A 22,757-nucleotide genomic window follows, 5' to 3' on the forward strand; every position below is an offset into this window, starting at 1 on the left:
TATCTGATCTGCATTAAACCATCAAATTAAAAGGGCCAAAAATGAGTTATTGTTTCAGAATTGGTTCCCTAAACACCCGTATGTTTATGTGATTAGTGACAGCGTGAATCCCCAATGCACACAATATGACAACTAGTAGAGGGGCTAAAAGATACAAAATACCCTGCGACAGTCGGGCGGTCGGTTGTCGCGGCCAGTAAATCACAGTCAAGAATTAGCACTGTTGCATTTTAATCGAATCATTTTTTTGTTTTGCAATACAGCTGAGATACATTAAGGACTTCTATTTTGTAGGTTAACTCGTTTAATTTTTTTTAGACTATTTAAATATGCAGTGAAGCAGCATGGAGATCGAATATATTAATCAATTACCATATAGTTAAGCGTTGCATAAATTTCAATTATTGTTTGCTGCATTCTTTGTTTACACAACTAGGCACATATGTTGCATTGGAACTTATGAAATAAACTCGTGGCACCCTTTAAAGTTTTCTTATTATTATTTTTGAAGCTTGCATTATAATGTGTTTGCCATTATAGCCAGCTGCCACAAAAACTAAGAACCTACAATTACAGCTAATAGACTAATAGACTAATAGACTCTGACTTACCTTTAGAAAGGCTGGACCAGAGAGGCTTTGGTTCACTTGACTGGGCTGGTTTCTGTCCAAGTTCCCATGGCGATACCCAGCTTCAATCCAGGTGGTCACAAAAGGCAAGAGATCAAACTCCTCAACAGGCGGCCAATTTAAATCTACAAATAAGAGAAGATATGCCGCTCTGTCACATTTGATTTGGTAGGGATTCTTTTTGCCTTGCCTGGAACATTTCCACGGCTCTTTCATGGGCAGAACTTTGTTTGTACAGGTAGATTTCTTTTTCTGTAGCGGCGTATATCATCTGACACGCAAACATCTCTGTATATCCATTGGCGTAGCTCGGATTTCCTCTCAGCAAGCAAACTTTTTTTTTAACTTCCCTGCATACAAACCCACTTACTTTCCACCTTTCACATCAAGCAAAGTTATTGCAAATCTTCCAGTGTTCCATTTGTTTTGGTGTCCAACCCTAGGGTAGGTCAATCTACATGCTTTGATTACAATGCAGTTCCTTTGTGCTCTTTTAAAAATGCTGCACAAGCTTGCAAACATGAAAGTTAATAAGTGCATATGTTAGTGAGGCCTCGAGGACACACACAAGGCGCTTAGTAACAGTGAATGCAAGTGAAAACTTTTGTTTGTTCAAGGAGACTCCATGGGGCCTCTGTAATTAAACTGAAGATGTAATTATAGTCGAGACACCTGCACTGTAAACGAGTACGCCACAGCTTTAGTACCAAAAGTTTGAAGACTCTCGAGATTGATTTTTTTGTAAGCTATTTTGTATCCTGCACAGTTAATTTCCTTAAACCAAACATTTCAACACTAGGCTTACTTCTGTTCATCTTCTTTAGTGCACTTTCATAAAATAGGGGGACTTAGAAGATAAAGATAATAAAAAAAGAACAGTCAAAATTGATGCAATAGAGGTTGAGATATCCTGACTTTTTTCTGATATGGCTCAAGCTTCAAAAACTCTCTACCCTACACTCCCCATAATGGAACTCAATAGCATCTTTGATAGAGTCTTCTTGTCTGCTAAAAGCCTACATCTGTCAAACTCTGTGCCGCAGCGTGTAACACAAGATTTCTGTGAAAATGTTGCACCCTGCATGGACTCTCTTAGACATGTCAAAGCTCCTCTAGGGTCACAGAAGACATTTTACATGTTTTTTTTTTTTTTCTTTCTCAGAATGTGTGCTACGTCTTGAGACTGCAAATCCGTTTAGTATCCCTTTATGTTAAAGTCAGCAAGCCATAGTCAGTACAACTTTAGGGTGAGTGGTTACCAGAAAAAATAATCCTGATTTATTTATGTATTGGACAGACCCAAATCTGTGATTAATAAAATACATTAAAAAAAAGCACGGGCCAAGTAAAATCTCTCAAAATAATAAATTAAGCATCATGGAAATGTCTGTGCAGAGGCAAACAGCAGCCAAATGCACAATGTGTTTTTGAAAATAACTCTCATCCTCTTTCCATCACTTGGACACACACACCGGTGCAGGTGTTTGAAGGCAAATGATTGGCCCAGCAGCCAGCACAGCAGGTGACAACCTTGACCAAACAGCAAACAGAAAAGAAAGAGAAAAAAAAAAGCTTTGAAAACACCTGATTTTATGCCCGGTGAGTCAGCCAGCTCATCGGGATTCCATCAGAAATACCAGACCCCCATGGCTTGTTTGGCAAGAATGGCAAAAAAAAAACCTTGAAACAGTCCAAATTTCCAAACCCATTTGTGTCAAGTAAACTTTTAGTTACAGAGTTGAACAACCACACAACAAAATAGATGTTGTCTCCAAGTTAGTGATTACGTGTTGAACTTGAAACATCAACCTCTCCAGCATGAAGGACGTCACCCAGTAGTTTTTGAACTGCCGTTTTAAAGTTTGGAGTAATTTTGGTTGTCGCCGCCTTGTTTTTTTTTTGTTTTTTTTAAAGGCAGACCGTATTTGGAAAAGCTGGGGAAAACTGAGATGACCAGGACACTCTGCCCCGCCCACCTATACCGGCACCCTGCCTGCACCCCTGAATGCCTGCATTGATTTCACTTTTCACACCCAGATACACCCAGTTCATGTGACATCCATGGCTCTCATGTATCTCGTGCGGGATCCAAAATAGTGCAAAGGGAGCCAGGCCCGCAGAGTCCAAATTTATAACTCAAACAAATAAGTAAAATCGTCATTAGTCAGTGAGACACATGTAAGATGCTCTTAAAAGATGAATAAATATGAATGGAGGCGTTGCTAAAAATGCACAATTCGGGGCCCGGGGACAGAAAATGGTAGCATAGAGCGTTTAAGGCAGCAGGAGTTGGTTGACAAACGCACCGCCCGTATATGAACAAATACAAACCAAAGATGCATTTACACATCGGTGCACACATACGCCGAACTCCTGCCTCCGTGCATCGACGCACGCGCGCGCGCACGCACGCCTAAATGAACAGCTGCTGTGTTAAGCATTATCTAAATACAATCAGGATGCACTCACCAACAGCACAATTTGCATCTCTCTCTCTCTCACTCTGTCTAGGCATTTCGCCACAGCTCGTCAGCACTTTAGTAAAAGGGCTTTTCACGCACAAACACAATAAAGCCCCCAACAGGCGTCTCAGGTGGGTAGGAAAGCTGTAATCCTCTTTCCATCTAAGCACCTTTTTTTTTTTTTTTTTTTTTACTGTAGGTAGAGGAAGGAGAGAGAGAGAGCCGAGAGCCAGAATTTGTCACCCCTTTCCTTCCCTCAGCTGGAGGAGCATTTGCATAGCATATACACAAGGTGCGAGGATTGATTTAATTGGCTATCTTGTTTTCCTCACCAAGATATGATGCTGTGGGAGGGGAGGGAGTGAGGGGGAATGAGGTTATGTGGTGTGTTTAAGAGAGAACTAAAGATTTCCAGCCTGCTAGATAAATGTGTATCTGTTTCTGTGCTTACTGTGGCTGTCAGTGCGTGCGTGTGTGTGTGTGTGTGTGCGCGTGAGCCTTGTGTGACTGCACGAGCGTGGGTATTCACGGATGCAGACAAATTTGTGTGAGTCTCTGACGGGAACGTGAAAAAAAAAAAAAAAAAAAAAAAAAAAAAGAGAAGGGTTTTCAGAGTGAGGCGGCGAGGCCGAGACAGGAACACACACTCTTTAGCTGAGAACACAGGCCTCATTTAGGTTAGCGCAGGATTAGCCATGCCGTGCCGCACAAGCACAGGAATTAAAATGCAAATGAGGACAAGGATTGCACAAGAGGAGTGCAACAAGACGAGGATAAAATAGCATGGGCGAGGATGGATGCAATGTGTGCTGTGCTGCTATTATTTATATTTGCTGCTGTTTTTAATTGCTACTGTTGTGGAGATGTCACACCAGCTGAAGCAGATCGAAACATGTATTATATTAATAGGACTTAAGATATCGGGCATTAAAATGTTTTCCTCTTAACAAGAATGCACTGACAATTAATGTGGTTAAACCAAGCAGTCCACAAGTAACAGGAGGACACACAGTAGACTGGTGCTCTTACTGCTTCTGACTGCACAAAGGCAGCCAACCTAACACAACGCTAATGCACTTCTATAAATGCTGTCCCCTTTGACCATAAAATACTGAAACCTGTGAAACAGTCTGAAAATATGTGGAAACATATTTTACCACTGGGGACTTTTCAGTGCAGTTTTACATTTCAAAGTTGGTTTACTTCTTAGGGGAAGTACTACTCGGCCTGTGGAGTAGTAGCTCTCCTGGAGCTTTGCCAAGTGTGAGAAAATAACCTGTGATGATGTCAGTGATGTCAAGGTTACCTTGGGAGACTACCCATTTTTTTTTTTTAACCATTAACAAACTGGTTTCAAAGATCATTTTCTGAGTACAGGATTCTAATAAAGAACCTGAGCGAGTTACATGTTGGGAATTGAAAGGATTTTTGGATCAGAATATAAATACATCTGATGTATCAATTGTGGAAATTCTTTTCTTTTAATAAGTTTCTCCAAACTCCTCAAACTTTATACAAGCACAATACGAACTCACTTGGAATAACCTTTATAGACAGAATAAAAAAACATTCTGTGAAATGAAGCAGCGGGTACGGAAAGAAGTTAACAACAGGAACTTCTTACTGGAAGTAAGTAAAAAAATGTTTTACTAAGAGAGTTTGAAATAGTACACAACTCTGTTAAACATAATCTAGGCCACAAACAAATCCAGGGCGGTGTCTGTAAATCCAAATTATCAGCGTTTCCATTTGAAGCCAAACATGGTAAAGGTCCCATGTTGTATATATTGAGATTTTCATTTTTATATTATTATAAAGCAGGTCTACAGGCTACATAAATAATATGAGAGTGTAATAGTGCTCAGTACGTGGAGAAATACACACAACCCATCTTCAGCAACTGTGTCCTTTGGACTTCTGTAAATTTGTGATGTCACAAAATAATGTGATACGTCCAGCTTCAGCATGGCTGACAGTATAACTTTTTTATGTGGAGCAAAAAAAAACAAAAAAAAAAAACAAGCAGCACTTATTCTGAAATATAATGACCTCCCACTGCTTTTTCAACTGTATCAGTTTTCTGATTAAATCCCTGCTAGATTAGGCATCATTGAATCGGGGTCCTCTATCATGGGCTTGACATTGAGAAGGGTATGCTGTTCTGAGGCAATTATAAGTTTTCTCTGCTTGCATCTGCCCTGCAGCTAAAAAAAACACAGTGGCAAATTAATCATCTTAAAATGGCCAAAACTAAAGGTTAGCCATAATCCTCCACATCATTGTCCATATGCAGGCACATAGACACACACACACACTTGCTTGTCTCCTCTCGTGTCCTCTGAGTGGACATAATGAAAGTTAATGAATAAATCCATAACTTATATTTTTAAAAATGGAACACCTGCACAGGCAGGAAAGGACATTTCTCTGAATATGTGCATAGATTTGAACAGGGCAAGAGCATTTGCTTCGTGAAGGTTCAGAGGGAGCAAGCGAAGCAGAGGCCAAGAGAACAGCAGTGATAACAGCTGGGGAGAACAAGAGCAGGCAGAATGATGTTAAAAACAGCTACCCAACTATTTTGGTTGTAACGGAAGAAAAGGGGTCTTTTTTTTTTGATGGATTGGTATCTAACCGGAGTCCAAACACATACATTTGGAAGTAGCCAGAGGTAAAGCTCGTCCTTGTCCACTTGAATCTAATGTGGTAAAAGCTTTTGCATCTCGCCAACCCGCTATGGTTCTGCATTGGCTGTTTGTGTCCAAACTCGAACTCCTTAACTCGACAAAACTGACAAGGACCACCACATGCACGGTCACTTCGTCTGGGAAAGTGGTGCAGTTCCAGCCGACGAGCCTTTAGTGCACTGAACAGCAAAACCTTTCGCAGATCAAGAAGTCAAGACTTGGTGTTTACTTGTGCCTCACCTGCTGAGCAATCGTGTTCTTATTCTGGGCTGCTGCTTTTGAGTGACAGTGTTGGTTTGGCCGAAGACTCTGTTGAAGGAACAATTGGGGTGTGTGACAGAATATCATCTTCTGCAGTCAATCGGGCTTTCGGCATCATGTTGCCTGTACCATATGCTTGTCAGAAGGTTGACATATGATGAAATGACTGAAGCACCATCATGTCAGTGTCACGCAGCAGGGATGCAGTCATTGAGTTTGACCTCTAAGCCAGAAGATATGTAAAAGATGACACTACGTGCTATTTTAACTGTGCAAGCCCAGGGATGCTGTAAGTGGAAAGCGGCAGGTCTCGGGTGAATGTGTAGGTGTCTCCGAGCACACCTGCTATTTCCGTTCATGTACATGCAGCAGCAATAAGCGTTAAAAAAGCTGACAGGAATGGAATGTGAATTGGAGGGGGTGGTAGTTCATGAATTCCCTTGTAGCCAGCCACATCACAGCTCTAATTTTTCTGAAATAGTTGTGTCAATCACATGATGCATGATAACAACAGCCCAACAGAATTTGTAATTCCTGGAGAAGCAGCACCTCAAGTCTGCAGCCAGAGGCTGATGGTCAGGTTTTTTTTTTTTTTTTTTTACTTGCACAATGATGACATAAATTAAAAATTAAAAATGTTTGATGAAGGCATTAATATGACTGCATCATTCCAAGCTATTTCTACCGTTATGCATTCATAAGCTACCGATGTAAAAGTATATGTGTCCTGCCTCCCTCAGATGGCTGCAGGGATGTAGTGAACTAAAAAAACATTTCCACAAAGTATATATCAGCTGTGGCCATAAATTTACTCATATAATTTCATAGAGGCTGCTTTTTCACCGTGTAACCACAATGACGCGTTTTCGGTAGCGATTTCTGCTCGGCAGTGGTTAAGGGTGAAGTCTCGAGGTCTTGTCTATACAACCATGCCTCCGCAACTACATCTCTCAGAGCAGCTGTCAATCACAAAGTCACACCTCCTTTTTATAGCAACATTATTTTAGGTCTATTTAGATTTTTGTATTTGCCCGATTTCCCATCTGCTAACATAGAGCGGGCTTTGTTTACAACCTATACTGCAACCAGCCACCAGGGGGCGACTGCAATGCTTTGGCTTCTTTTTCAGTGTACCAGTCACTTGTGTCAGTAGCATTTAAAGTGCCGGTAGCACGCAGTTGGTCTGGTTTCACTGGTTAATGTAACATTTCAAGGAATGCGAGTGCAGTTTTATAGAGCTGAAATCAGATTAGAAAATGTCTACAACCATTCCAAACATGGGATATTAAGTACGTGGATAATACTGGCTGATGTTTGACTTTTAAACTTTAGAAACAAACTCAAATCTTTTAGTACCAATCATATAATCCATGTTTCCTGGGTTTTACATCAACCGGAGTGCTGAGAGTGTTAGCAAAGGGTCCAAATACCAACATCACAGACTTTGATTTGTATTCAATGCGGCCCTGAGATCGAAGCATTTGCTGTCCGGGTGTAAGCAACTGAGATTTACGACGGGTGTATTTGTTGGCTCGGCCTAATCCATAGGCTTTCCTCCGAATGGAAGCTTGTCAGATAGGCCGACAGTCAGACAGACTTTTCTCAAGAAGGCTCGCTCATCAAACTGTAGACACACAATCAAGGCATTTGCACACACTCACATTCTTTCCCCAGCGAGGGGTCACATACCCAATCAGGTACACACAAATACACACACACGGCAATGTACTAGTTTGATATGGTGCTCAAAATGTGATGACAGTATCAGGCCCTTGTGTGATTGAGGTGACGGAGGCAGAGACAGGATGGGGGCTGTCATCAGCTGTGAGTGACAGGAAGCTGAGGATGGAGGGGGGGGGGGGGGGGGGGGTTGTCAGCTGAGTTCATGGCATACAGTCTATCCCTCCAACTGTCTTTGTGTTTGTCTCACCTCCTCCTCTTTCGGTCTCTCCATCCATCTATCTCTTTCTTATGTCTGCCAGGCTGTTTCAACCTTTCTGTCTTCTTTGTCCTGTCTGTCCATCTCTGCCTCTCTCTCCCTTTCAAATACATATACTTTTTATTTTTTTCAGCTTCCCGGCTGATGGTTGGATGAGTTTTGCCCTTTCTTCCCCGAGTCAGACACTACATCAAGAAAAACAATGGGAGACTCATAAATAGGGTTTAGAGAACATGCACCCAATTTACTTTGACAGTGGGGGAGGTGTGTTTGTGTATGCGTACGTGTGTGTTTGCGGGTTTGCGGGTGCATGGGGCGTAAGTCACTTTGACAGGTGCTGCAAATGAGGCAATATTGCAGGTATTGACTGACATCTCAGGCCCCGGGCCCTCGGCTCGCTAAAAGAGAGTGGTCATCATAAATCACAACTTGTATTAGCAACTGATGCTCCAGGTGGAGACTTAAAATCTCATAACATTATTTGAACACCGCCGTTAAACCTCTGAAATGGTTTAGTAAATAAACGTCTTGGGTCAAGGAAGCTTTAAAATGTCCAAAATTAAATTCACTGCTGGACTCCTGCAGGTGGTCGACCTAATGAAGCAATAATCAATGAGACTAGAAATAAACCAAATTGATCATCAAAAAGAGATGATCGACCAACTGGAGCTTTTATATGCAATAGCTAGTGGTAGGTGCACCACTGGTGGTACAGGGGAGCTGTGCTGAAAGGCCTAACAATTACACTCAAACTGGTTTAAGTCCATAAAATTGAATAAAATGTTCTTTTTATTACAGACAACAGCGATTAAATGTGCACATGACGTTGCAATAAAGTAAAAGAAACAGTGATGAATCATTCAAACTTGCTGGTGATAAGCCACGTAGGGTGACGGAATATCATGTCCAACAAGGCATAACTCTGACATCTGATTCAACCTCTTCAGGTATTGATTTTATCTAAGTGAAGGGATGCAATTTTAAAACGGCTACAAGGTCCAAAAAACAGTCAAGGGGAAAGTGCCAACGCTGATCCTGACAAGTCAGACGAACACTTCAAAGCTGAAGAGGAGCCTCGGCGATAGTACATGTAAATGTATTCAGTAATTTTGAAACAGCTGCCTTATGCTGTTGTATTTTAAGGCTTTTTCAGGGTCAAATCAGGGAATTTTTATTCTATTAAAAACAGGAAAAATTGTTGCCATCTGCACTTGGAAGTGGTACTTTGGGAAATTTGATAGTGGTACTTTCGTATGAAAAGTTGTGAAACCTCTGGTTTAGACTAAACGTAATTGGTGTTCCCTTCCCATATCATGCTCTTAATCAAGTCGATTGTGTACGTTTCTTTACTGATGAAACTATGAAACACATAAAATGTCATGAAACAGTTGCAAATTTGCATCACTATGGGAAACCTCGTCATTATCATGAAGATTAAATCACCCAAGTTTGACACTTGAGCTGCTAATTTTCACACCACTCCCACCACCTCACACTGACAACCCAACTACTCATCAACAGCTGCACTGCGAACCTGCGCAGGAATCCACACAGAACCGGCACATTCATGCCGAGCACGTCACGTCAGCCCAGAAACTCTCAGGTATCCCGGAAGCGCCTACTATTCTTTTGCTCCGCTGTCATTTTTGTCCGCTTTGCTTCCTCTCTTGTTCCGAACAAAGACTGTGAGATGAGGGTCATCTTTTCTGACAGCAAGGGCGGTCAGCCCCTCTGAGGTTGTCATACTCCGCCGCCTTTTACAGTGCGCCACTCTGACTGACCTCTTTGCTCGGGTTGCCGTGTGCTGCATGTCTGCAAGTGTGTGCGCGCGTGCGCGTGCGTGTGCGTGTGTGTGTGTGATGGAGGTTGTTAAAATCCTGATCTCTTTGCTCCGCCCAGCTTCACCCTCTGCTATACTCGTGTGCATGTGCGGTGGAGGTGGTTTTGTCACAGCCCTGCTCTTTTAGCATCACTCTGTTTCGACTTCTTTTGTTTTGCTTTTTTTTTCCTCGAGCCCGCAGTGTAAACGTCCCACATTAACAAATCTGAAATCCTCTGACAGAGAGGGTGCTGACCTTTGGATATAAATAATACTCTCTGTTTGACTCGTGAACAGAACGAACGTTCAGTTCTCCAAGCGACTGTTGGTGGCTGCGCTAATTGCTTTAGTGTGCTTGTCTCGTCGGCTGCCAAGTTGCACTCTGCTGAGCCACGGACTTGGCCTGTGCATGAGAGAGGGTTGGACAACAGCGCTCTAAAATATGCCAACATCCATTTGACTGCTTGGCAGTAATACAAAGGGGATGGAGAGAGGAGGGAGAGAATGACAGAGAAAGAGAATGAGACGGAGAAGTGAACGAGAACTGTCGGTGACCGGAGAGGTAGCGGGGCAGAATGGTGAAGAGTACTAGACACAGTGAGTAGTAGATAATATCCCCTCATCTGTTTTAGCCCCATTTTGGATCCTGATAGCCCGTGACCGAACAGGCACTCCTCTGCCGTTTAGAAATTTACATCCTCAAAATCAATACCTATTGACTTGCCATTAAATTTATTCCCTTTTCCCCTAAACTATTTTCCCTCGTCCTCCTCCCTTTTCTAATTCCTAATGATTGCCTTTCTGCTCAGTGGGGGAATCTCATGAAGCTTTGAAATTTCCTCCCCTGCTTGGTTCGCATCAACTCCGCAGCAGCTCATGAACCCCGCCTGTCAACCAAATCAGGCAGGAGATGAGTGACAGCATATCAAATCCTGATCTTTTAACTGGTTCTTGTTGGAAGAAGAGAAAAGCTGATGAAAAGGGAAATTTCCCCGATGGCTCTCTGTGGAGAACCTTAGCATGCTGGCAGAGGTTGATTTGTGTGCGGGTTTTTTTTTTTTTCAGAGCCTTGTATAATGGCTTTGACACTGAGCCTTCTCATTGTGACCATCAGCAGTAAGCCCATGTGTTAGGTCATCAACCATATTTCCTCTCTGGCAGTGGCATTAAAAGTGTCAATGTGCAAGCGCCAGTCGAGGAGCGCCGATGTCCTCCCCAACATTTCTGTGACAGTAAAAACACCATGTGTGGCATCAAGTCTCAGGCTTTATCAATGAAGACGTAAAAACAAAAAAAATATATATTTTTATCATATTCATTTATCTTTCTCTTATGGGAGGGTTCAATATATGTTGATATATGGAGATTGCTTGAAGGGACAAACAGAAAAGTATGACTATAAATCATAAGGCTGCACTGTGCCTTCTAATGGCAGCCTGCAGTTATTCCGTGATGATCAGTGATCGACTGCGCCGCAATATTGTCTTCTTTTGAACTGCTTCTCATTTAAAGGATCTTTTGATTGTGGTGTTGCAGAGAAGAATCTGTCAATCCATTCCAATTAGTTGACTGTGTGCATGTGAGAAACTCTCAAAAGTTTACAGCCAAGAAAAGTGTGGATCTCTGAAACTGTTTTTTTCTTTCTTTTGGCATAAAGCAAAACTTCATCATAAATCATGTTTTTTTCTATTATTATTACAAAAGAATAAGACCAGGCAACTGGCCATTGAGGACACTACACATCTCTAAGAACATAGAGAGATTCAAGACAAACATATGGCAAGAGACTGAACAAAAAAAAAGAAGCTATATCAACAAATTGTAATGCTAGAGATTTGATGAGCAGCCCCATTTGAGAGCTGAAGCCTCTCACAGAGAGCCTCTGATTAACTACATCTTTTAGGAATTGGATGGTGTGAATACTGCTGAGTGAACCACTAGCCAGAAGCCAGGATCAACATGAGAGAGGGGGGGGGGGATGTCAATTACTAAATCAGCTGTTGTAAGAGGTCACTGCTGAGAAGGGATTGGTTGGCTTTGGAGGGTCAGTCATCTGTCTCTTTAAGTGCTGGCTTTTCCCGCTTAGTCCTGCATCATTCTCTTTCCTCTCATTCTTTGCCACTGGTCAGATTTTTCTGTTCGTGAAGCAGTGTCACTATATGGCCGGTGCTCTTGTGCCTAGAGTAGCTGAACACTTGACACTAAAGTGATAAGCCAATGACGCAGCCTGCGGGGGATTTGTAACGAGGTAAAGTGTGATATGTAGACAATAATCTTTCACTTTCGCAGAGTGGAAAGTTGGCGACCGGAAGCAACACCTCAAACACAAGTCCTCCAACCCATACGTCCAATGTAAGCTGGTTGTTTTTAGCCGTAAATAGGACCCACCGGGGAAGCTTCTAAATGAGTGCCCCTGCTTAAGTTTAGGCACAAAAAACACTCAGCTAGGGTTAAGGAAAGACAACATTTTGACTACTTCCCAAAAGTTATGTAATCTTTGGCACAATGGCAAATGTAAAAAAAACTGCCCCAACTCGTGGTTGGAAACTGAAGCGAACAGCGGTCTTCTGCGCCGAACGGCGTCCAATCTTTATACAATGAAGAAAAACTTGCATTAACTAGTAACTTTAGTGGAAGACAAGACAGGGTCCCTTGATTTTAAAACATAACTGGTTCATGCCAAGCTTCTTGCACAAAATGTTTTTGGACTCGTTTTCTGGAGGACGATAGTCTACAGCTGACGGTACCAACCTTTAGGCTTGATGATGAACTTGTGGGTGATAAAGTCGACATGTTGCCTCGAAAAATGAGGAACATAGTTTACACATGAAACTAAGAAGAGCGAACAAGTCACCACATAACAGACAGGTACATCTTTCATTTGTTGCTCTACAGCCTTGTGTGGGTATTACTTGGCTTCTGATTCCACTGCCTTACCAAAGATGCACAAGTGGCCCACTACTTCACTGTTGCTAATTCCCACCTGTATAGAAGATTTACAGACGCAGTGTGGGAGGAAGGCTTCGAGCAACACCAGCAATCTAGCCCTCCCAAACCAAACATTGTTTAGTCCCTTGCTGTTGAGCAAATGACACTGCAGCATTTCGGCACTGGAGCAGACTTTGCCCGAAGCTACGAGAAGGCTGAAGAGGAGTCACACATATATACCCAAGTGAACTTCACATAACACTGAGCAACAACTACCCCCACAAACACACACAATGCATTTCACCCCGCACAGACATGTAAAGTGGGCAGTGACCTTGTAATGCAGAAGTAACCCGCCACACACTTCACTGTATCCGTCTTCCTTACTAGGATTGTTGGGGAATGCTTAATCGGTCGACCGATTGGAAGTGCAGATCCCTCAGGCTGGCGCATGGACACAACAGGTTCACATCTTATACTGGACCATTTTTCATATTTAACAAGGCGTATGAGCGGTTAAACAATAGGTTGGTTAAGAAGACCATTTCCCGCTGATTAATAGTTTTTATTTACTTCTCATATTTCCATTCAAATTTAAGCGAGGACTCCAGTATTTCTGCCTAATTTGCTACTGTACTGCTCAGCAGAGAGTAACAAGCGAGATGAAAAGATAAGGGCAAGCAGAGATACAAAGTAACTGAGTCAGATGAACTTCTAACATCACAAGTCCAACAAATGAACCTGACCATTGTTCATCATGAATCACTGCTCTTCTGCCCACCGCAGGCCCCCCCCCCCCGAACAAACTCATTCCACTAGGTGATTCTCTCCTTTCTGGTTTAAAGTGTCTACCAGTCAAGTCGGCATTGACTGTACAGTTTGTTTGAAAGGAATACCCTCAGAATATTTCATGGTTATGGACACGTACTGACTTTAGAAAGCAACGTGGAACTGCACTGTACACAAAAAAAACAGCTTTCTTTCCGAATGACTGAAAGATGATTGAAAGTATAAATCACATCCAGCTGAATCTGTTTCATTACGACAGCGGAACTTTCCAGCATAATTTCTTCAATCTGAATTCCAACTAAAAACAAAAAAAAATTAATTATTAAGTTGTACCGAACTATCCACCAAGCCCTCCTCCTCCTAACAAGGAAAAAAATTTAATTCTAGAGACATCATTCAAACTGTGTCACTTCCCCATCTTACATTCGTGTTGCCACCACGGCAAAATATCCTAATTGACTTTCCATCAACTTTGTTTCCATAGTTACCTGGTATGTAATTTGAACACATTACGTGTCACTATCAGGTAATACAGTGTTAAGAAGCCATGGTCATTTCATGTAAGGTGAAAGGTCATTTGAGGACGAGGCATCAGAGACTGCAAATTGTACAAAACCTTTTTTACGACCACAAGAGGTCGCTTAACTTTAACACGTAACTGTGCCTCAGTGAGTTGCTTGAACAAAATACTTATGCGGATGTTTTGAAGTTTTGATTTGTTTTAGTGCTATGTAGCAACATTGTAATGTGATTTTGTCTTCCAAAAATTGAGTCTCCATATTTTTTTTAAGAGGATTATCAAAGATACACAGCATGGTTGTTGCTGAGAAATGTAAATATGTTTGTTAAAAAAAAAAAATCACGAGGTGCATTTAATAATACCTCGAGGTTGCTTTAATAAGCAGCAGTTTGTGGGGGAAAAAAAAAACAAGACATAATGGCACGTCATATCCCGCAGACATATGTCCCACAATTACAGCCAGCAGCAGTTTTCTGTGTGATTCAGTGAGGGTTTACCCTTTAACACAGATGCTGCAACTATAATAAATGCCATATGACCCAATCCATCATAGTTACATGACATTTCAACACTTTGCAGTGGTTAACAAGGCCTGCTATACATCGCTCCTCGGTCTGAGATAATGGCTGGCCCATATCACATAAGATCAGAAAAAAAAAAAAAAAGAAGAAGAAATGTTGTGGTGTCCTGCTTAGTTTGTGGATTTCTATAGAATATTGGACCATCAGAGATTGTTAGTTTATTGAGTTCTTTTTTTCTTTTTTAAAGGCCTGGCTTTGCACTACATCTCCCACACACATGCACGCACGCACACACACACACACACACACACACACGCTTCTCTTTCCCCTGCAGAATCTGCTTCGACAAGATAAGTGTGGGACTTGTAATTGTGCGAGGGCCCTCATCTCTCCGCATTGGCTGATAATGGTGCTGTGAAAGCCTTGTGCTCATTACGCTAGCCTTTGTTGTTTTTATTGCACAGCTCGCTTGATTATTTTTTTTTCCAAGTGAATTCAGAAGGTTTAATGCTCTCCCTTGTTCCATAAACAGAGCTGCCACTGTGGTGCGCAAACTCCTGCAAAGTAAACCAATAAATAAAGAGATGATTAAAAAAAAAACGAAGAAAAAAACAAAAACAAAAACTACTCCTTAAAAATCAGGGGATTTTATGTGGGGTCCTGTAGAACACATTGCATATGTGCACGCAGCCACCGGGCATAAAGCATTCATGATAGCAGCCATGGCACTGATACAGGAACCTTCCAGAGACTGCTTTCTAACTTGTCTGAACACTCCGAGTGATGCTCGCAGTATTAATGGCAGTGGCCCGCACCAATTCAGATGCACAAGTGTGTGGAAGCAGAAAAATAGAGATAAACTCTCCACATTCATTTTCCTTGCATGGCAAATACTTAGTCAATAGCTTGTGCTGGAGCAGCGCGTGCTTTGGGTTCCCATTATCTAAAAAAAAAAAAAAAGAAGAAAAAAAAAAAAAAAAAGAGATTAAAAGTGACCTCGGGTTTAGCAGCCTATCATACGGAGATGCAGATACAGACACAGTCCAAAGTCATTCTTCAGAAGTCAACCCTTCGGAGTTGTTTTAGATTGCTGAAGCAGTGAACTGAAAATTTGTTTCGCTATTCAAACTTTGCAACTAATCATTCTCAGACAAAACATGAGCAAGGATACACTGCCTTAGGCTGTAAGCACAAAACCCCTCAAAAAAAAAAAATGTAAAAGAAAAGCCAGCTATGTTCTTTTACATACAAAATACTGAACTGACTCCTGATCAAATTACATTTCACATTCGACACGTGAGCACATTCAGGGATGCTTCTAGTCTTCGGAGTATTCATGGTAGTTGTTGTTTACTGCTCCAGTAAAGGCTGAACTAACTAACCGATGGACTTGCGGATTTGATGATATCGCAAAACGTGTAATTCACCCATCAGTCCACCAGAGGATACCATGTTAGTGTTATGCTTGCCTCCTGTAGGTGTGAGTAAGTAATGTGTCTGCGGTGTGGACACCCAAAAACATGTGGTTAAGGGTGAGGAAAATCCAAGTTTGGTGAAAATAAATACTTTTATGCAAGTAATGTCACGTATGTAACACCAAATACTTAAACGTACGTATCATAACTTAAATAACTTACGTTATGTAAGAAACTTGCAGATTTATTAGAGGAAAAGTATTATAAGTGTAACAGCTACAATTTGAAAAATGATGTGATAAATTAAACCGCACTGAATCCTTAAGGGCTTTAGTTCTGTCCGATGACAGCGTAGCTATTAATTCCTGCCAAACTGCAGAAAGAAAGAAAGAAAAAGAACATTCACAAATACAAGTTAAATTTCTAAAATCCCTCCCAACAACCTCAACCTCCACTTTTTTCTGCAAAATAAGAAGTACTAACAAGTCAAATAAGCTGGAGAATACTTAAATGATTGGATTATGAGAAAAGAGTGTGCCAAAGGTGAGGACGAGAAGCTCCTAAGCATTATCCCTACTCCATAAACGCTGCGAGCAATCTCCCGTTATGAGTTCCTGTTCTGCACCGGAGAATAATAAGGCTGTCTCTTCTCACCGCCGAGAACAATAATGAGCTCGCACTGAAACAGTCGTTGTGGTTCAATAGCTGCACCTTTGATTCTGATGGCTGCCTCTTATTTTTCCGGTTGCAGACCTTCTTTGGTCTGCTCCTCTCCCTCTGTCACTATCACTCTCACCATATCTCTTTCTTTGCTCTCGCCCGGTCTGCGGCGAGGAAAGTCCTCTCCGGGCATCAGTCCCCTGCAAATACGATTAAAGCGCTGAGTCATCATTTGGCCCACAGGGTGGAGTGACCGAGGCCGATCGTGTGTGTGCATGTCAGTGTGCATCTGTTTGTCTATCTGTGACGTGAGAGAGAGAGAGAGAGAGAAGGGAAGGGGGAGGAGGGAGGGGGAGGAGGGGTGTTCAAAGCTTCAGATCCGGGGAGGACTCTATCCTTCTATCCAGGAAGAAAATGGGCAATCCCAGTGCACTCACCTCTCTGTCTCTGAGATTCAGCTGGGAGGGTAAGGCATGACCAATCGCACCCAGATATCCTCACCCCTCCAACTTCTTCCTCTTTCCAGCACCCCTCCTTTCCCCTCTCTCCTTTCCCCAAGGCTTGAAATGTAATTGCTGCTGCTTTTTGCAGAACCTTGCCGACGAAGTGTTGAGGCCATTTTTTTTTTTTCCTTCTTCTTTTTGTGCACAAGGCCACATTATAACAGAGGGGTAGACAGAGACAAAGTAAAGGGTAGCAGATGGAAACTGAAGGTCTAAAAGGGGCTTGATGTGTCAAGTTGAATTTCTCAGACCACATGGGGGAAAATGAAAGGGTTTGGTGTGGAAATGATGGCAATTACAGCTATTCCTTCTTCCTCAAAGTGAACCTATTGTACTTTGGAGCTACTTAAAGAGAAGTAGAACTTCCAGGGGTCTGTCACATGTACAGAAAGAAATGTCATCACAACTGACAGCACTGGGATTCCTCCTTTTCTTGATTACTGAGATCAGAGCACTGAAAAAAGAAAAAAAAAAGAAAAGAAAAAAGGATGGCTCGGCTGTTGATTGGAGCAGTCAGCGACAGACTTGTCACCGTGACGCTCCAATCAGAGCGCATACCCACATTACTGGTGACACGTCGTATTGTCTCAGTTTGGACTGCTGGTAAACACTAAACAATAGAGCTTTTTTCTGCAGCGGCGGACTGTCATTGGAATAGAAGGAGCCACATGATTTGTAGGCTGGTTTTGACGTAGTTTGTTTTGACAGGAAACTCTCGGGAGCAACATTAAAATCCATGCACTAATACAAATACATTCAATCTATCTTGCATGGACTGACGACAGGAGGGGGTATTTCACCTGCTTAACAAAGCGCATTTGAAGATGTTCGTCTTTGTGCCTGTGCGTCCCATTTTACTGTGAGTCAGTACACTGCACAGTTTGTCCCGTGACGTGAACTCGGAGGACAATCACGAGAACAAACCTTACAAATCAAGTTCATTTGTCGAGGACAGACGGTGTGCGTTGGCTCTCGCTCTGGATGAAGCCATACACCTGTTCCTGTTTCTGTGTGTACATCGGAGGCAGCCAGAGGTCTGTACATTGTACACCTGCAGCTCTGTTCTGATGCGACTTCTGAAGGCCTGAAGCAGAAATGAAGAGATCGGCTTTGAATGACACAACAATCTAGCGTTGATCTCGCTCTGGGTGGCCTAAAGATGACTGGATCGAAGTTGCCAAAGTTCACATTTAAATTATTCACCGAGCAGCCCGAGCCGACAGGAGATATATTTTTTGCAAAGGCGGAGCTGATGCTTGAGCAAATCAATCCTTGTAGCTGCAAAGGCGTCGAGAAGATCTGGCCTGCTCGGTTTGCCTCCTGCACTCCTGTAGCTGAACTCATCTTTTTTGTATGTTTTAATTATGAATGACATTTGCCGAGCTGCTCGATAACTGCCAAGAAGAAGATGGAGGCTGCTCTGAGCAGGCAAAATCAATCATCCAATCAATCAATCATCCATGTGTCCACGCCATTTTTGTTACGCAGGGGAGTCCTTTTGTCTCATCTGCTGAAAATATTTATCCAAGAAACTTTTATTAGGAATCACATTCACGTTGACCAGATTCTTTGTGCAAACATGGTCCCTTCCAAATAATCCAAGCTGCACACCTGCATATAAACACACTTGGCACCATTCCTGGGCTGTCCTCTCTTCCAGAAGCTTGAGGACACCGAGGCCAGCCGGTGACGATTAGACAAAGTGACACGTTCTATAAATATATATTTATAGAAGGTGGGCAAAACTGGAGCTTATCAATAATGCATATATAATTCATGAGGGCAATCAACTCGTTCTACCCTGCACCACAAGCCAAGATAGACAGATAGCATCTCCATTGGCTGATGTCTGTTTAACTGATGGGTGATGTGACCACTGGCATCGAGAGAGGAAGGAAGCAGGAAGCGGAGGGGAAGGAGGGGAGGAGGGGACGAGGGGGGGGTGGATGGGAAGATAAGGAGATGTGTGCGAGTGAACGTGTGCTGACTCAAACTCCGTTTTTAGTGCGGCATTAAGATTTTAGTGTTTATGGATTTTACAGCTGCACTGTACAGCAACCTGCACAGCCAACATCACAACTGGTGCAGTAAAACACGGGTTTTTAAAGGACATTCATCCTGCGTCGATTCATAGAGACAAGAGAAACTTTTAGCCACAATTTTAACCTGACAATTTGATCTCAATTGTGGGGTGGATTAGGATTATGGATTTGAATGTTATCCCATCTGCAAATGAGATTATGTGAGAGCAGCACAGATTAGACATGACACTTTACTCGTTCCTAATAAGAAAAAGGTTTAGATAAATAGCCTCTAACTAGTTAAAAGCGCACTCATGGAATATCCTGTCTCCTCACGAATCAAGGTGCTTATGTTTTGTGTGACCATGATTAAAACAAACAAAAAAATGTATTTATTGAAGAAGAACAACAAATGAAAACCTTATCGCTGAAAACATTACAAGAAGTCTGCATACTATTCTCAGAACATTTTTAGAACAAAATCTTAGCTTGGTTGGCAATATAAGTTCCTGGATCCTCGTCGTGACCGAGAGACTTTCCAGGCAGCCAGACTGAACAAAGATGCAACGTCTTTGTAACAGAGCTGTTCAAAAAAAAAAAAAAAAAAAAAAATCAAAGAATAATATGAAAGGTTCTAGTTTTCTAGTCTAGTATTTTCAGTCTGGGCGGGGAGATGTATTTATTTATTTATTTTCTTCCTTAGAATGTTCTTCTTAAAGGTTGGACTACATTCTGGGAACAAAACAAAACAAAATTCTCCCTAAAAAGATTCTTGCATTCGGGGAGAGCCAGATCTTTTCCCAGTCCTTATGTTGTCTATCCAACTCCTGGCTTTAGTCTCCTATTCAGTTTACAGATATAATCGTGGTATCAAACCTCTCATATAACTCTTGGCATTTTAACAAACGAGTGTGTTTCCTTTAAAAAAAAAACAAAAAAAAAAAACAACTACTGTCACGGAGAGCTCCACAGGGAATCTCTGCAACTAGTAACCCAGCTAAACTTCTTTTATTTGCTTCCTTTTTATATTCAGTCTCCTCTTTTTGTCTGCCTTTTTTTTTTTCAAACACAATCTCAGCCCTCCAGACCGTCCACCCTGAGCATGACGTAAAGAAATTGCCACTATGGGACGTAACACTACCACCTGCGTCTGTCAAAAGAAAGCAGCACTAAATCTGTGTGTTTGGTTTTATTAAAGTCCTCGTCATATCTTAGGAAAAAACAACACTTGAGAAAAAAACACCTTTGCAGTAAAGCCTTGCTTTATTGTTATGTTGCAGGACGGCGTTTATTGCTTGAAGATTGCAGTCGATCCCCCGAGGGCCTAATTAAGGCTATCAAAGCAAAACTAATGGCCAAGGTATCAAACTGCACACGCTCAATCAAGGACATTTGATGGTGTGAAGGTCAAAATGTCACATAGCATCTCATCATTTCTGTAGACACATGACACACTTTACATTGTAGTGTGTGTGTGTGTGTGTGTGTGTGTCTGATAGTGGGATTCAAATACACACACACACACACACACACACACACACACACACTAGCGCCACGTCCCAGTCCACCCACCCGCAGCTGTCCCCACCCCCCTGCATCTAGAGCGGGACAATTAGTAATCCGTCACCGCTGTTTACAGTCTGGGTGGTGGTGCTCTGGAGAAGAGGGAGATGAAGGGAGGGAAATACAGAGAGAGGTGGGGAATGTGCTAAAATAGGCGGGGGACAATGGAGTGGTAAGAAAAAAAAAAGTCACGTGTGGGAAAATAGAAGTAAACAAGGGTAAGAGGGCGGCAGGGACAAACAACTGTGTTTTTTTTTTTTTTTTCCATCCTGGCTTGCAACTTTTTCACCGTGTGTGTGTGTGTGTGTGTGTGTGTGTGTGTGTGTGTGTGTGTGTGTGTGTGTCTCTGAGTGTGGGTTTCCTTGTTCTGAATCATTGCAGTACACGGGCACAGTACGCAGAGAAGATTACGAGTCATTGCCGCTTTAGCATGCCAAATCAGGAATCTGTGCATAGTCACTGGCCCCGCATGCATATTAATGCTGTGGGTGTGCATATGTGTGTGTGTGTGTGTGTGTGTGTGTGTGTGTGTGTGTGTGTGTGTGTGTGTGATTATGTCAGGGAAAGTTGTAAGATTTGGAAGGTAGCGTGGCAGGCAGAAGGAAGGCACAATGAGACATAATGGGGGTGGCGGGGGGGGGGGGGGGGGGGGGGGGGGGGGGAGAGAAAAAAGGAAGGAAATATAAAGTGAGGGATGAAAAGGGCATCCACTAGATGGCACTGTTGTGTGGTGAATTTCATTACTCTATCCTCTCTATCGTCTCGTTCTCTCCTCCCTTTTCGAGGTCTCTGTTTCTATCTCGTGTTGTCTCTTCCTCTCCAACCTCCAACTCCCTCTCTCCATCTTTTATTTTTGACCCCTCCTCCTCCCCCTCTCCCCTCTCCCCGTCTTTCTGTGCACAGCATGTATGATGGAGCCAGTTATACAGCTGGGAATTGAACACACAGAACTGTAGTGTTCCCTGATTCGAAGCTAGGTGCTTGAGAAACCCAGAAAGCTGATCCAAGGACAGTGTCTGTTTGTTTAATTTACTGCCACCCGTACACACACACACACACACACACACACACACACACACGCGGGGTATTCGTGCTCACAAACCTGTAAACATTTATGAATAATCAGAGACGAAATAGGAGCTTCACACTCTTCTGGATGAAAGATTGAAGGTGGCCTATTTTCGTAGTGAGAAAGGTGAAAGAGCAGGGCAGAGACGAGCGCATAAATAATACTAATCAGGGAAGAGGTTCAATTTTGGCCAAGATGAGATGAGTGAAAATGGAAGCGGCTGAGTGGGCGAGCTGTCAGGGTATGGTGAGAGTCAAGCGTAGGTGAGCAATCAGTGCGGAGGGTGGGAATAAGGGGCGATGGATCACGGATGCCAGGATTAACTGTTTTTCTTGAGGTGGCGTGAGCGACCTCACTTCGTGAAGGCCGGTGATAATCAGCCCCCTGCACGCTGTTTGATCAGATTCTGAGGCCAGATTTTTAGAAATAGCACAGGGGAGGTGGTGTCGGAGTGCTCGCACATGCTCATATAATAATTATATCAATAATTAGAGGCAAATTATACGTCCTATTTCAAACTGAGCACAAATCAAAAGCAGGTTGCGCTATTCAGGACTGTAACGCCAAATTAAAAGGCATCTATTCAATGATATTTTTGCTCTGATGTTGAGTTAATGTCCAAAAGTAACGAGTAAAAACTAAACATACACTATTTCTTTGTATTAGGCTACTTGTATGAACTCAAATAATGACTAAATGTTGACAAAATTGTCAACATAGTAACTAATATGTCATATGATTAGTGAAATCTGGGAAAGAGAAACAAGAGACAAACGTGAGAATCCCTGCCCACAGGCTGAAATTGGACGGTGACTAAGCATCCGATGTCTCCTGGCACAGACTCCAGCAACATGAAGGCAAATATAGAACTTATGAAAGTAATAACGTTATACCTGCCAATACCGATAACTGTCTGGAGAGCATCTCCAAGTGCCATTTTTAGCTGCCCTAGCATCTGAGGGATGCCGGTG

At 42.4% G+C, this 22,757-nt stretch overlaps 1 long non-coding RNA gene across 1 annotated transcript in view; it reads right to left on the reverse strand.

Moving 5' to 3' along the window:
• Positions 1-617: 617 nt before the first annotated feature.
• LOC138208485 (uncharacterized) overlaps positions 618-22,757 on the reverse strand; it is a 42,892-nt gene continuing 20,752 nt past the window's right edge. The window contains exon 3 of the long non-coding RNA XR_011179094.1: positions 618-754. This is a non-coding gene — a long non-coding RNA (uncharacterized lncRNA). The remainder of the gene's footprint in view (positions 755-22,757) is intronic.

Source organism: Embiotoca jacksoni, unplaced genomic scaffold (assembly GCF_022577435.1).
Source record: "Embiotoca jacksoni isolate LCO1_2020_lvr unplaced genomic scaffold, fEmbJac1.0.p SCAF_38, whole genome shotgun sequence".
Lineage (NCBI taxonomy): Eukaryota > Metazoa > Chordata > Actinopteri > Embiotocidae > Embiotoca > Embiotoca jacksoni.